The sequence below is a fragment of the Nyctereutes procyonoides genome, unplaced genomic scaffold, assembly GCF_905146905.1.
Source record: "Nyctereutes procyonoides isolate TBG_1078 unplaced genomic scaffold, NYPRO_anot_genome, whole genome shotgun sequence".
NCBI lineage: Eukaryota > Metazoa > Chordata > Mammalia > Carnivora > Canidae > Nyctereutes > Nyctereutes procyonoides.
The window spans coordinates 50,916,138-50,932,023 of NW_026575046.1; the positions used below are offsets into that span (position 1 = coordinate 50,916,138).

General features: G+C 49.6%; 1 protein-coding gene across 2 annotated transcripts in view; it reads left to right on the plus strand.

Annotated features, from left to right (window-relative positions):
• Window positions 1-3,689: 3,689 nt before the first annotated feature.
• CPLX2 (complexin 2) overlaps window positions 3,690-15,886 on the plus strand; it is an 83,581-nt gene continuing 71,384 nt past the window's right edge. The window contains exons 1-2 of one of the 2 annotated variants that reach the window (XM_055324806.1): window positions 3,690-3,921; window positions 15,758-15,858. The gene's annotated coding sequence lies outside the window, so the exon portion shown is untranslated. The remainder of the gene's footprint in view (window positions 3,922-15,757; window positions 15,859-15,886) is intronic. The other variant, XM_055324805.1, reaches the window with a different exon arrangement.

The following is a 15,886-nucleotide window of genomic DNA, read 5'->3' on the forward strand; positions in this document are numbered from 1 at the left end:
AACTAGATGCCTTCATTTGTGACTTCATCTACTTCCCCCAGCAACTTTCCTTGGTAGTTACTTTTAATCCTCATTTTATAGAAAAAGAAACTGAGGCTGTCAGAGATGAGATGAAATTATTTCTCTAGGCTTACACAGGTCTGGAAGGAAACAGAATGGGAAGATTTTACCCAGGAGGCGATCAGGTATCACGTTGGAGCCTGCAGGCTCAAGTCGAACAGCCAAGATTTAAATCTGCCTCTGTCAGCATGCAACCTTGGGCAAGGCTCTTCTTTTTTCTTTACCTGTAAAGTACAGATAAGAGTCATACCCTCTTCATAGGGTTAATATATGTTAAGGAGCCTGATGCAAGGCAGTGGTCCTGATGCAAGTTAGCCACATCAGGGTCTGTGTAGACTTCCCAGAGGGTCGAGAAACAGAAGGTGGATTTTTAGTTCTTGAGCCAAGACTGAATTTCATTAGCATGGTGATTGCTCCTAAAAACACTGAAACAAATGATGGCATATAATGTTATTGTCACATAATAGAGATCATCGGGACAAAAATCCAAGAGCCAAAAGACATCAAGTGTGTACAACAGAGGAAATCCTGGCTTGACTGGGTGTTGGCCACCTGGGTGCCAATATGCTTTTCTGTATGTTGGAGAGGAAAATTGTTGTGATTATTTCAGCAACCATTTTGGAGGGCTATATTCCAGCTTCCCCAAGGTGCTCTGAGGTAGAAGGCCACAGGTGTTTACTTTCTTGAGTTAGTAGTCAAAGAATTCTGCACTCTTGGTTTAATTGGTGCTTCTCATCACTTCTCTCTTATTTGAATCATTGTAGTAGCCTCCAAACTAGACTCCTCCAATTTCTTCCTTGTCAAAGAATACTTCCTGAGCACTTACATTGTTCCAGGGTCATTGCTAGGTGCTAGGGAACAATAACAATGAACCCACAGGTATGATGCCTTCATGGAGCTTCAGATCCACATCACTCCAGAGTGATAATTCTGTTAGAAAGAAAGCACTTTACAGATTGTAAAGGACTGATCCAATGTTGTTACTGTAGGATAATCAAGGTAATGACGGCAGTTGTTAAAGCAGAGTTCCTGCCTTCCCACGTGGCTCTCCGCTGCTTGTAGGATAAAGGCATAAGCCAATTCCAAGCTTGGGAATGATCCCAGTCTCATTTCCCAGTCCCTATCCCTTATATTAGTCTTATACTCCATCCACACCAAAACACGAACAGTCCCTTTATTTCCACACCCCAAGGCCCTTAAATATTCCTCTGTCTGAAATACTCTTCACCTACTGTCTGCCTGGAAATTCCCACCTACTCCCTCAAGATCTAACCCCAACCTCCCATAAACCCTCCCCAGAGGTAGGTTCATCCCTCCCTCTTCTCCTTTTGAAGCATCCTCTCTATTTGGGTGTTTCTCAGTAGGGATTAAGATGTAACAGAATAACTTAAGAATCATCTTCAAATCTTGAGCCAACCCTGCTCACCAGTCATTTGGGATTCAGTTCATCTGGGGTGCATAATGGCTAAGAACTCAGGACTCAAGTCAAACAAACTCAGGTTAAGTCCAAGCTTACCTCTTTACCAGCCTCATGACCTTGGTCAGGTTATTTAGCCTCCTTAAGGTTCTATTAACTCCATATGTGGGAATAGAAATAAGCAGGAATGATCAGTTGAGACAAAGTATGTAAAACACTTAGCATGGTACATGACACCTAGGAAGTACTGAACAAATTGTAATGGTTATTGAAAGAATTTTTCTTTATTCTGATCTAGGGAGCCTATCCATTTCTTCCCCACTCCACCCATCTCCAGGTTTGCGAATTAAACTGTATTATGATCCATTGTTTATGTGCCTGTGTCTCCTACTGATGTGAAGCCCTGGAAGGCAGGAGGTATACCTTAGTTCTAGATGCCCTGCACGTAGCACCGTTCTGGGAATAGCATCACCATTTGCAAGCTGAGTGATCTTGGTCAAGTCCATCTGCCTCCTGGGGCCTCAGAGATTTTCAGTGTTGGGGCAAATGATGCTTACCAAGTAAGGCTGTTATGAATACCAAATGAGATTATGGCTGTGAAAGTATTTTGTGTGCTGTGAGGTGAGTTGTCATTATGGTTATGCCATCCAGGGTGAGAAGGGGCTGTCATTTCATAGCCACATATCTGTGGCCCTCCATTCATCTTCTTTTTCATCCCATGGAATATCAGCATGACACTTTTTCCTCAAACATGCTTATTCTATTTATACCATATAAAAGATCCCACCGTGACCTTCACAGTAGCTCCAGCCTTTCCAGGGAGAGAGGGGCTATGAATGCCCTGGTGTGAGCTAAGTTCCTCTCAGTCACTGAGAAAACTGCAGCAAGCCAGATAGACATGATCCTTGTCCCAGTAGAGTTGTAATTCCACTTGAGGGAAAGCCAATGATAAATAAGCAAATCTAAATCTGTAAATAAAATAATTTCAGAGAATAATAATTACTAAGAAAAATGAAGTCGAAAATGTTATAGCAGAATTGGGGGAGCGAACATTATCTAGAGGGGCCAAAGGTCTTTTGAGTAGATGACAGTTGAGCCCAAATCCAAAAGACAAGAAGGATTCAGCCATGTGAAGATCAAGGTTAAAAGGGTTCCAAGCAGAGAAACAACAACAAATTTTTTAAGTAAAGTGGTACAAAATGGAGGTTACTATAGGTGGAAGTACTGGGTCAGGAGAGAGCCGGTGGTGATGAGGCAGGAGGGGTAAACAGGAATGGTACCATGTGAGGTTTTACAGGCTGTGATTAAAAGAGAGATGGAGAAAAAGAGAGAAAGAGAGAATGAGAGAGAGAGAGAGAGATTGAGAGAAATCAAATGAACAATCAAGGGCAAGGAAGTTACTTCGACCTCCGCTTCTCATATGTGCATACATTCAGCAGACACAATTCAACATCTCTTGTGTGTCAGTCATTGTGTCAGGAGATGGAGATACAAAGAAAAAATAAAATATGGAACCAGTTTTTATGAGCCTGGTAACTGAGAATATAGATGCATAAGTAATTTTAATACAAAATGATAAGAAGTCTCCTAGAGGGATATAAAGGCTAAGGGAGCTTAAGGAGGGAGTGATTGTACCTTAGGGATCAGGAAGTTCTCACTGAGAATGAGGACACTTTAACTTGCAAACAAAGTGTAAGCAGTAAGGGGAAAGAATGTTCCAGTCAAAGGGAGCAGCAGATGCTAAGGCACTGGGGTGAACCTGTTCAGAATGAGTGGTTATCTGTTCCGGTGGGGACACACCTAGAAAGGAGGCCCTGGATCTGGCTGGAGAAGGACCTTCAGTGCCACACCAGAGAGTCTGCATTTTATTTATGATGCACTGTATATGCGGAAGCTTTGGAAAGCTCTCCCTAGGACGCGGTAGATGACTGCCTGGAATGAGATATGAGAGGCACTCACTAGAGGTACTGCAACCGAGCAAGTAGGCGACCTGCATTTGCTTCTTGGTCACGGAAATGGGGGAGGGGGGGCGGGTAGACTTCCAAGGCAGGCTGCCCTCTGTCCTCTAAGTAACAGGGCCCTATGTTCCCAAACTTCAGGGCAGAACTGGGTCTCTGGGAAGCTCCCCCTATGTCTCCCTGTAGGTTTCACTGCTGGCGCCCTCTCTCGTCCCCGTCGCTAGCCCCCGCCTCCTATCTCAGGAAGCTTGGGTCTCCCTGGGAGCGGGTCTGCCCTTGGGGGAGGCCTCTCGGCTTTGTGCCCTGCGGCTTGGCGGACCTCGGGGCGGACCGAAGAGGGGCTGGGCGCCCCCCGCGAGCACAGGTGCTAGCTCAGGCAGGAGGCAGCGCCTCGGCGGAGGAGTGCGGAAGGGGGGAAGAAGACGCGCGCCGGAACCTGGTCCCGGGCGCCCGGGTCGGCCGCGGAGGAGCTGCAGCCTCCAACAGGTTCGTAGAACGCAGGCTCGCTCGCGCCGCCGGGCCGCCGCCCCCTCCGCCGGAGCAGGTCCGCGGGAGAGGCCCTCGCCGTAGGCCCCGCGCCGCCGAGCTGCCTCGGGGTGGCCTCCTCCGGCCTCCTCCCTTCTGCCGGCAGCTCTCAGCCGCCACCGGCTCCTCCGGGGAGAGGCGGGGGCGCCGCGGGCTCCCGGCTGCAGCACCACCTGGGGGACAGCTCCCGCGCCCGCGGGGTCCTGCGGCCGGGTCCGCCCTGCCCCCGCGGGCGACGGCCGCCCGCCGCTCCCCGCCCCCCCCCCCCCCCCCCGCCCCGGGGTCCGGGCTCCGCGCCACGGCCTCCGCCGACAGCCCCTCGTCCCCGCCGACTCCGCTCCCCGCGTCAGCACCGCGGCGGCAGCAGCTCCTGCCGGCCGCCTGCTTCCCGGGAGCCGCGAACAAAGCGGGGCGCTGGGGCCTCTCGCGCTCCTCGGCGGTGGCTGGTTTCACCGGTCGGGGATGTCAGCTTCCCCCGGGGCAGCGCGCGCGGCGAGTTGCGGAAGGGAGCCCAGGCACAATCTCGAGCCTCTGGCTTGGGTCTGCAGTTTGCCAAGGCCTGGCCGTGCAATGGCGGGTCCCAGCTGGAGGCCGGAAAGGGGGTGGGAGGGGAGGCAGGCACGGAAGGGTCCTGGACTCCGGGGCGGCGGGCTGGGCCCAGCTGGCAGGGAGGAAGGCGCTGCCGCCCCGCCCCCCGCCCTCCAGACCCCCACTTCCACCCTAGCTCAGCACCACGGACTTCCTTCGGAGAGCCCAGCACAGACGCCCGAGGCTGACAAACTGCAATCTCTGACTCAGGCTGTCCCCGGAACATCCCTAGAAAGTGTGAGGCTGAGTTTCCGCGGGGTGGGGGGGGGGTGCGAGAAACCGCGGGGAAGCCTCGGGAACCGGGCAGCGACTTGCCTCCCCTCCTCCCTGCCCAGGGTTCCGCCCCCACCTCCGAAGTGATGCCCGAGAGGAAAGAGGGGGAAGGGAGGGACCCCGGCACCAGGTCGTGAATGGCGGCTTGGCTCCGGGAGGCTGCAGTTCGTAAGAAAAGAGGTTGAAAGAGCATGAGAAACGGGGAGCTTCCCAAACTGGGAAGCCAGCTCGGCGGGGCGGCCGAAAACCAAACGTGTAAGAGGAAACCTTTTCCGTGCGAGCCCAAGCCCGGAGGGCCCTTGCCTCGCGTCACCCTCTCCATCCCTGGTAGTCTCTACCAGAGACCCGAGACCCCGAGACTAGGAGAATCGAGAGTTGGCGTAGAGGGCTGAGGTGAGTTGCCCAAGGTCACTCAGCTACTTAGTAGCAGAAATGGGCCTAAAGCTCAAGCTCCCCCCAAATCCTGAGCCTGTTGTGTAACATTCACGGAGAAGCGTTTTTAAAACCCCAGATGCAGACAGAAGAGCCGAGCTATTTCCATTCCGAGTCCAAAATCTGAGCTCTGTCACTTAACTAGCAGGTAACCTTAGGAGACTGACCTTCTGAAAGGACAGGTTAAGATACCCACCTGTGGTGAGGATTTAATGAAATGCCTATATAATGAGCTTAGGGCAGTGCCTGGTACACAAAAAGTACTCAAAAAAAAAAAAAAAAACCGAGCTACCGTTTCTGCTATTATTCCCTCTGTAAACATGCGCTGAAGATCTCTTATATGCACTGGCTGTGCACTGGGGAAACAGAGAAGTGTCCTGGGGAGGGCATAGACCGGCAGAGGAAGCAGAAAAGAAATCAGTTGCAATAGGATGAGATAAGTGCTATAATTAAGGTGAGTACACATGGCAATGGGATCTCAGAGGCAGGAATGATGAGCTGTGGGGAGACAAGGGGAAAGGTATCTCAAACAGATGGAACTGTGTGTAAAGGCCAGGAGATGTGAGATCAGAGCCACCAGGGTGATGCCAATGTGCTGGAGAGTCCTCGGGATGGGGACTGTGAAATGAGAGTAGAGAGGAAAGCTGTAGCCAGTCCCCAAAGGGCCTTCTGTGATGAAATATTTCAACCGTATTTTAAAAAATAGAAAGAATAGTATAATAAACCCCCACGTATCCATCATCAAGCTTCAACAGTTGGCCGATTTTGTTTCATCTATACCCACACCCACTCTGATCACACTCACACACACACACATACACAAAGAGCTTATTTTGAAGCAAACCCAAGACATCATATCATTTAGTGCAGAAAGATTTTAACATCAACAACAACACCCTGCCATTCAAATGTTGTTCTACCTTGGAAGTCTATAACTCAAGCTATGACTTTCCTTCCACAATCTGCTCTAAATGTTCCTGTGCTTAGCGGCAGGTTTTGAGAGAGGTCCACCCTATGGTGGTGATGAGCCATGTGCATTAGAGGAACTAGTTCAGAAAAAATGGAGGGTCATCAGCCTCAACAGATTTTACCAAGCCAGAATTGTTTATCTCCACTATCTACACTGTGGCTAGAGACCAGTAACTATTTTCGCAGCTGACCAAAAGACAAATTGAGCCCCATAAAGAAAAAGACAAAAGTAAGAGCTTCCCTTTCAAACTAATCTGAACCATAATGTTATGAGAACAGAAGGCTTGAAGTCATGGAAGTCTCTGATTTGAAAATCATCAAACCCAACAGCCACATTTTATAGATGAGGAAGAGTCAGAAATAGAGAGGAATTTACACAAAGTTCTACAGTGCTGAGACCAGAGACAAGACCTTTGAACTCATAATCAAGAGAGTTCTTGTCAGTTCACCATTCTGCCTGAAAGATTAGGTCTTAGAGTTTTTCAAGCCATAAGCGTGGGATGCCATTTCCTTCCCAAGCTCAAAGAGCTGGAAGGAAGAGGGGGAAGTAGGACAAGAAATGTCCTTCCTGGTTCTCAGAGGATGGCAATGTATGGTAGTTGGTCTTTGAGACACCTTGACATGTTTCCCTTCCATATCCTTCTGAAGAATGTCTATGACAGTGGTACCTATATTCTGGCCACTATGTGCATCTCCCGTCTCATCACTTGGTTCTCATTAACAAATTTCTTCAGTCAGACACCCAGACCTCATTTCTGTACAGTTTTGCCCATCCTGCTTGAATGATGAATATTAAGCCTCTCTTTTTCCATTTGCCCTGAATTGGGCTGCACATCTCTCTCAGCTACAGACTCTGAGGTACAAACAGTGTTTGGCCCAGGTCCTGGCATGACTCAGAGTTCTTGTGCCTTTCTGGAGCATGAAGTCTCTCCTGTTACTGATGAAATGTGATGACTGTGACAGGTATGTGTGCTCCCATCGGGCTCTGGGCACTTCACAAGTCAGCATTTTGCTTTTCAGGGATGTCCCTGCCTGCAAATGGGGAAGGCAGTATCTCACAAGTCCGAGTCTTAGGTGGGCAAATTAAAGCACACATAAGGAGTTCTAAGCATCTCTGGTGAAGAGAAGTCAGCAGAGAATGGTCAATAAAATTGTCTCACTTCTGGAGTATGACTGTAGGCCAAGCTGTAGGAAGGTGATAAAGATAGTAAATTTCAGTTTGTGAAATTATCCCAGCTTTTAGCCTGAGGTGAGACCAATTCAGATATATTACATACATTATATTATTAAATTATATTTTATTTTATTAAGATTATCCATGTTTTCCCTGCTAGCTACAAGTTTGCATTATGTCATATCACTTTTGTGGAAACTACATTAGTACTCGTCTTTGCTAACCAAAGGAATTTTTTTTTTTTTTTACCAAAAGAAATTTGAAGAGGATTTCACTTTTACAAAAGGGTGATTGCTTCTTTGCTTTACACCATTTCGGTTTACAAAAGGTTTCATAAGAACACTCTACTTTCAGATAGAAGGGGAAAGCTGTATTACATTATATTATATTATCCGGGCCTAGTTGAATTGCAGTAGGTAAGATTCCAAAGGGACCTTAGCGAGCATTTATTCCTCCTCCAACATTTACTCATTGAGTGGCTGTTCTGGGTCAGGCATGGTTCTAGGTATGAACAAGACACCTCACGTGCCTGTTCCCATGGGACTTACAGACTTGCAGTAGACATAATTGTTAGTAACAATTTAAAAATTAATAAAAAACATTTAAGCAAACAGATAGATAGGAAGGGTCTGTCTGAAATGGCTACGTGAAACTCAAGCCCAAATAACAAGAAGTCAGTCATGTGAGGATATGGGGCCAAACACTCCAGCAAAGGAAATAGCTCTGGAAGAGGCCCTAAATGTGAGCCTGGTCTCTTTGGGGACAGACAAGAAAAGGCCAGTGTGGTTGGAGCAGGAAGCAAGGGGAAGAGTGGCAGCAAATGAGGGTGGAGAGGGGACAGAGACCAGTCTCTCACACATAGCCTTCTATGCCAGGGTCAAGGTTTGGGATTTTATTCTAAATGCAATGGATTGTCACTGGATGATTTTAAGCAGGAGAGTGATATAAACTGATTTTGCTTTAAAAAGATGCCTCTGGTTACTGCATGGAGAATGGATGATGTGAACCTGCTGGGCTAGGCAAAGAGCAAGCAGAGAGGGTGAGACACAGCTTCACCCACTGAGGTGCTCAGCAACCATTGAAGTGCTCCGCACCCAGCAGAGGAACCAGAATAGCAGAGCCCTGGGGGAAGGGCTGCCATGGGGAGGGATGTGCAAGGCATTGTGGGAACCCAGAGCTAAGAACTCATTGAACCTGGGAGGCATCAGGGAGGACTTTGTGGAAGTGGACAATGGCTGTTGGAGCACAGCTAGGAAAGGAGAGAGCAGGGCTGGTACCAAGGACAGAGGGCATGAGCTGGGGGCCAGGCTGCCAGGGTTCAAATCCCAGCCACACCATTTCATAGCTGTATGGACTTAACACAAGTTGCTTACTTCTCCGTGTCTCAGGGTCCTCATCTTGAAAGTGGGGATGACAATAATCACAATATTTATTTCAAGGGAGTTCTGTGAGGATCAAGGAAGTTAAACTTTGTGAAGCCCTCAGACAGTGCCTGGCAAGCACTTAGACAGTGCTGTTATGTGTGTTGGTAAATAAAAATGGAGTGAATGGAAGTGGGAGAGCAGGAACCTATGCTGGGAAAGGTCAAGTAGATAGAGCCCAACTCTGAGGGACCTTGAAGACCAAGCCAGATATGCTCATCTTCTCTGTGAGCAACAAGGGGCCATCAGAGGCCTTGAAGCAGGGGAACCAGGGGAGGAGAGTAAGCTTAAACCCAAAGGCCTGGAGAGGGAGAGGGACCTACCCACAGTCACACAGCCAGTTACGGGTGGAACACTGTCATTGGTCCCCCTACTGCTTCAATATTGTAGGAAGGTTAGGGCAGTATATCTTTTGTTCCCCCATTGCATCCTTAGGAGTAGAAGGGTGCCTAGGAAATTCTCAGGATTTGCTAAACCAATGACTACATCATGCAAGGAAGATCAGAAACCTTGAATCCTCAAGGTCAGTGTATTTCCAACAGTGGAGAAACTGCCCTCAGGAAAACTGACCAAATTCCTAGTGATATTGACTTGGGGGCCTCATGCCCTCTAAACCCCCGCTCCCCCTGTGACTGAAGATACTGCTGCCCACACTGCCCCAGACACCCACTCAAGCTGCAACAAGCATTGCTGCACAGGTTCAGAAGTTAATCTTGGTGAAGTGCCTGGCAGATGAAAAGCTTTCCCCAGACATCCAGCATAGTGATTGCCAATGCGGAGAAAATGTATCTCTACATTTGCAAGAGGCAGGCCTTTGTGTTCCACAAGAAAACAGCCATTAGAATTCTCATCTCTGAATCGTCAGGAAGCTGTGACAGCCTGGCAGGCAAAGGAGGGTCTTGCAGTTCAAGCAGCAGATGGCAAGAGACTCAGAGGAACTCAGATCTAGCTATCCCATTCCTGGACTCCTGCTCTGGGCAGGGTGTGGGGCCAGGCAGTTGTCCAAACTGGAGAGAGCCCCAGCCCCTTCATTTCCTGGCCAGTGACTTTGGACAAGTCCCATATTTCTCCGAGCTTCAAGTTCATCAGCTAAACAAGAGGGATAATACTGCTGGCCCCAAACTGGGTCATTTTACTTTTGATTCTGACCGTGTTGGGTTCAGGTTGCAATCCGATTTCGCAGAGCTGGAAACTGAAGCCCAGGGTATGGTTCACTGATTCCTCAATACTCACTGAACAGCCATGATTGGCCAATAACTATCTGAGAGCTGAAAAGCCAATGAAGAATAAGACAGACAGGATAAGGTCCATGCTTTCCCTGAGCTCACATTCTAGAGTGGAGACAGAAAAGCAATAAAATAATTTCACAAAGTCATAAAGGTGCTAGGAAGGAAATAGGAGAGGATGTATCAAGGAGGCAGGGGCTGTTGGAGTAAGAAAGGTAGGGATTTAAGGAATAGGCACTGAAGCTGACATCTGGACAGGGAGAAGCTGCTGGCCATGGGACAAGTGTCGAGGCAGACCGTGCTGAGGTAGGAAGCCGAGGAAGAGAGGGAGCGGGTGGTAGAGATAAGGGCAGAGAGGTTAATAGGAGCTGGAGCAGGCAGGGCCTTAAAGACTGGGTGAAGCAGAGGGGTGGCATAATCTAAACTGCAGTGGAGTCACTTCGCTTCCTCTTCTCACTGGTAAGGGGCCTGATGGAGCAAAGCCCACATCAGAGGGATCACCCGGACCCCCATCAGGCCGACAGTTCCTGCTTCCATCTCTAGAGCAGGTCAGCCAAAAGGCAAGCAAAGTGATGGATTCCCCTGCTGAGAAATAAATGCATCGACTGGCTGGCTGCTGGGTGGGCACCGCAGCGCCTTGCAGGCAGCATCCTAATGCCATGAGGCAGGAGGGTGCGGGAGAAACATAGGGCTGGCCAGAACTGGGATGAGGCAAGGGAGAGAGGCACCTGTCTCAGGTACAAAATGTAAAGGGATGTTAAAAAGCTCAGTCATCAAAATGAATAACATCTGGTGCAATATTTTTTAAAAACAAAATTAGTGCCCCCAAAATCCACGATGAAGGAAACATTACAATTTTCAAAGAAAGGGGCACCTGCCTTTGGTGGCTCAATTGGTTAAGCATCTGCCTTTGGCTCCAAGGTCATGATCTTGGAGTCCCAAGATCGAGTCCAGGCTCCCTACTTAACAGGGAGTCTGCTTCTCCCTCTCGCTCTGCCTCTCCCCGTCCCCCTGCTCTCCTCTGTCTCTGTCTCTGTCTCTCTCTCTCTCAAATAAATAAACATAATATTTTTAAAAATAAACATAAATAAAATTTTCAAATAAGGACAGGATTCCAAAAGGGCCAGGTTGAGGGTAAGACACATGGGGTGAGTCATACATGCGCAGAATCTAATCCTGATTCTGAGATGTTCACTCAACTACAGGGACACTTCCTGGGCCAGGGCTCTGTTCTCACTGGAAGCCAGAACCCAAAACTGGTCTGCTCATGACAAACATTATGAAACAATTCCCAGTAGGTGCCTCAGGGACCACCCTCTGCCTTGGCTGTGGAGACAGAAGCCCAAGCCGGGACCTCACAGCCAGGAGGTAACACCTGGCATGCAATCCCTGACACGACGTACTCCCAAGCGGACCTAAGTTCGAAATCACCCCTTGTATGCTATGGGACCCTGAGTGAGGTACATTGCCTCTCAAGCCTCAGTGTCCCCTCCCGTAACCCCAGAGCTAAAAAGACCTAGCACCCAGGATTCAATAAGGTAATATTTGAAGTCCTCCAGCACCTGGCTGCTGGAAGTGTGGTCCCTGGACCAGCAGCATCAGCATCTCCTAAGAACTCATTAGAAAAGCAGAATCTCAGCTGCATCTCAGACCCACCCAACCCCCCTCTCCCACCAGGGATTGGCATGCGCGGAAAAGCCTGAGATGCTGCTCAATTCTTGGACTTTGAAGATGCTCAATAAACAAATGATAGTACTGCCCCTTTGCCCACCCACCAAACCCTGAAGGAGATCCTGACTTCGGGCAAGGGGAAAAACTTGAGCAATAGAGAGAAGAAATCTGAGGTGAGCACCTCATTAAATATTAAGTGGTCAAGTTTTAAAGCTGAGCTCCTTCTATACAGAACCATATCAGCCCTCCCTTGTTCATCTGGAAAATGGGAATAATAGCAAATACCTTACATGGTTGTGGTGAAGACGAAATCACATAATATGAGTAAAACCTTAGCACGATGCTTGGCACACAATAGGTGTTCAGTAAATGCTTGCTGGTTGTGGGAGAGGTGGAGGGGGTTCAGTAAATGCTTACTGAGCACAGCCCATGTGATGAAATAGGTCATGTTTGCATAGCTCCTTGCCACTTACATTTTCAGGGACTGAAATATACCACTTATACCATTTCAATTGACTCTTCTCATAACCTCTTGGGCACGATACCATGAAATATATTCATTTTACAGAGGGAAAAAAATCTAGGCTCAGAGAGGTAGAGTGATTTGGCCAAGTAAACGAGGATTTTTTTTAATTAATTTATTTTAGAGAAAGAGAGAAAACAGGAGCAGGGGGCAAGGAGCAGAGGGGACAGAGAGGGAGAGAAATAGAGGGCTGGTGGAGCACAGAGCCCCACTCAGGGCTCGATCTCATGACCCTGAAATCATGACCTGAGCTGAAACCAAGAGTTGGGTGCTTAACTTATTGAGCCACCCAGGCACCCTGCAAACCAGGATTTAAACCCCCAGAATCTGACACTAAAATCTGTGCCAGCAACAGAGCATCCAACCAGTAACCATGGGGAAAGGTCAGAAATGGAATAAGATAATATTAGACTCTAGAGATGGTGTTGTTCAATCTCCTTATTGTACAGAAGAAAAACCTGTGGCCCAGGGAGGGGAAGAGGCTCATCCAAGGTCACTCAGAGTGGCAGCCCAGGGGTCAAAAGCCAGCTCACCAGGCTGCAAGTCCAGAGTCCTATCCTGAGTCCACACCCATGTCCTGCATCTGATTAGCCAGCCTCTGCCTCATGAACCCCAGGCTGTGCGGTGGGGGTGCCCCAGGCTGGTTCCCTGAGCAGGTCTAGTGGACCGGAGGCATTCCAGCCCCACCTTCCTTTCCAGGTCAATCTGGAAGAGAGTGCAGAAGCCCTCGTTGCCAAGGTGAGGGCTGTGAGGTTGCTAGGACACAGTTTGGGAGCAGTCAAGTGGCAGAGGAGGGCTTGGCTGGGGCTGGGGCTGGGCCTGGGACAGAGACTAGGACCTGCCACAACCTTCTTGAGGGTTGGGGAGGACCTCCAATTCCACAGGGCGGATCAGCCAATGGGAGAGTTGATTTTCACAGACCCTCCATCTCCATGCACCACCCAAGCCAGGCAGAGTCCGATTCTCCCTCTAGCCCAGACCTCATCAAGCATAAGTCCTGCTACCAATCCTCCCATCCCCCCACTCCTGCCCCTGCCCCAGGAAGGAGCTCCCTAGAGCACAAGGCTGAGCCCTGCAGTGGCTCTCCATCATCCTCTGGGTGAAGCCCGCGCCCCAATATAGCTCCTTATAACCTGCCCCAAAAACTTCCACCCTCATCTTTCTCCCCAAGAATCTGGCCAAACGAAATTCCTCCAAGTGAGACCATGCTTCCTCCACACCTTTGCAGATGCTCCTCCCTCTAACCTGGAAAGCTCTTCCTGCTCCTCTGTCCTCTTAGCCTCAGCTCAAGACTCACCTTCTCAGGGAAGCCCTCCCCTGATACCTCCTGGCAGTGTGGCACCTCTGACAAACGTGCATTTAGGGGAACATCACACTGTACTTTAACTCTCTGCTTTCCTGTTTGTGTCCCCGTTAGACTGGGCTTTTTACGTCTCACTCCTAGAGTGAGACCCAGGTTCCAACTGTGCAAGATCAGGACTTCTCTGAGTCTCTGTGCCCTCCTCTGTGTGATGGGGATTGTGACCTTGGCCTTGCCAGGCAAATGGGAGCATTCACGCTTGTGGATGTGAATGGCTTGGCCCATCACAGAGACACTGAAAGTGCTGCTGCTGTCGCCCTGTTATGTCAATACCACGAGCACCCAACCTAGCATGCTCACCTGACGTGGTCTCAGTGTACCCCTCACCTGCACCGGAGAACAATAACTGCCGTGTGAATGGGCTCGGAGAACAGTGAAGCCCCATTCAAGTGTACATCATAATAATTCCAATCCTTAGCACTCTGGATCCCCACAAGCCCTTGGACCTGAGTCATCCTGACACACTCTGCCTGCCCCTTTGAACAAATGGCTTTATTCACTGAACAAAAGTTGAAGTACCTACTCTGTGTCAGGCAGTGTGCTAGCTGTTGGGGACTCAGCAGCAGGTAGACGTTAAATACATAATTGCACCACCTTTCTTTCCTGGCCTCCTTACAGGTCAGCCTCCCCACCCGGAGCACAGATGGCTCTGCCAGAGGCCAGGGAGGCCACCTTTTGCTCCAACGTGCTCCCTGGGCAGTCAGCAGGCTGGCAAACACTCCCTCCCCACTTCCCCACCCAGCCAGTCAGAGAACAGTCACAGCTGCCCGGTTTCTAATCTAGTCACTAGTTTTCAATTCAAGTATTATCAGGATCCTGAGAGCCAGAGCATACTTGCCCTTTTCCCTGCGGTGTCGCCAGCATTTCGAACACAGCCTGACAGCCATTCAGCCACTATTTACTCATTCATTCACTCACCCAACAGATATTTATCAAGTCCTGCTAAGTGCCGGGCTCTGGGGAATCCGCGGGGCCCTTCCTCACTCAGCTCCTAGTCTAGTGGTAGGACTGGGACAGGAGGAGATTGTAGGAGGAGGTAAGAGTGCCTTGGAGCTGTGGAGACCGAGAGGTTAGGTGCCGTGTTCCCAGGATGGTCCCAGAAGACCACCAGTCCAAGGAAGGCGCTAGGGTCAGCTGATTGGTTGGAATCCGTGCTTCACCCGTACTGTATCTATGATCCCGGGCACATCCTCAGTTCCCATTTCTGGAAATGATACAACAATGTTCCCTTCCTTGAGTCACAGCAGGACTGTGGTTAAAGGAGGGAGGGAAAACAGTGGACGTGGCACCATGTTGTACACAGGTGCCTGCGGTTGCTGGAGCTTTAGCATCCAGCCAGGAGAGGCCCTGATTGCGGGGCGCTGGTGGGGGGATGGCCTAGAGTGGGGACTGTGGGTTCTCGCCTGGCCCCACACTCACCCCCAGGGGAAGCAGAGCAGATGACCTCCCCTCTCTGCACCTGTGTGCTCCTCTGTAAAATGGGAGAGCATCAACCTCAGTAACCCTAACTCTGAGAAGGCAAACCTAGCAACCTTGCAGAGCACCGTTCAGTCGACTCATGCAAGGCTCTGGAGATGTCATGGAACCTGCCCTTGCCTTTTACGGAATGTTTGGTGCCTCCCAGGGGAAAGCAAGGGAAGGTAACTAAAATTTGAGGGGTTACAACGTAATAGATATCTTCACAGATATTCCTTGTCAACAAGGACAACAGTGATTACAACAAGCGCTTATGTGGCACTGAATGTATGAGGTCAGCACTGTTTGCAGTTCCATTTTACACATAAGGACACCGAGGCTTGGAGAGATGTCATGTATTTTTCCCAAAGCTAGAATTCAAACCCAGATATGACAGTAAACCCCATCCATTGACATGGATCAGAAATCACATTTAAACCAAAAAGCAGTGTGGTCAGGGGTACCATACAAGCATTGCCTGAGCCAGTGCCCAAGATGGGTAACTGGTGTCAGGGGAGTAGGTGAGGTGGGGCCAGGGGTTGGGTCTGATGCCAGGTAGGGTCCCATCTTGCCCAGTCCTTTGCTGGAACCCAGGGGATCAGTGGTGGCCTTAGGAGAAGCAAGAGCATGTCCTCAGTGGAGTCTGGGGTTCAGTGCCCTTTCAGAAAGCCAGCTACCTCAGAAGTCCTCTCTTCTCACCCTTAGCACCCTCTCTCCTGCTCCAGGAAGCTGTACATTTCTGGCATGCCACCTGCTCTGCTCGTTGACTGAAGGCTCCTATATCTCAGCTCAGCCAAGAAGCAAAGGTAAGGGTACTTCCCAGGGTCATGCCCA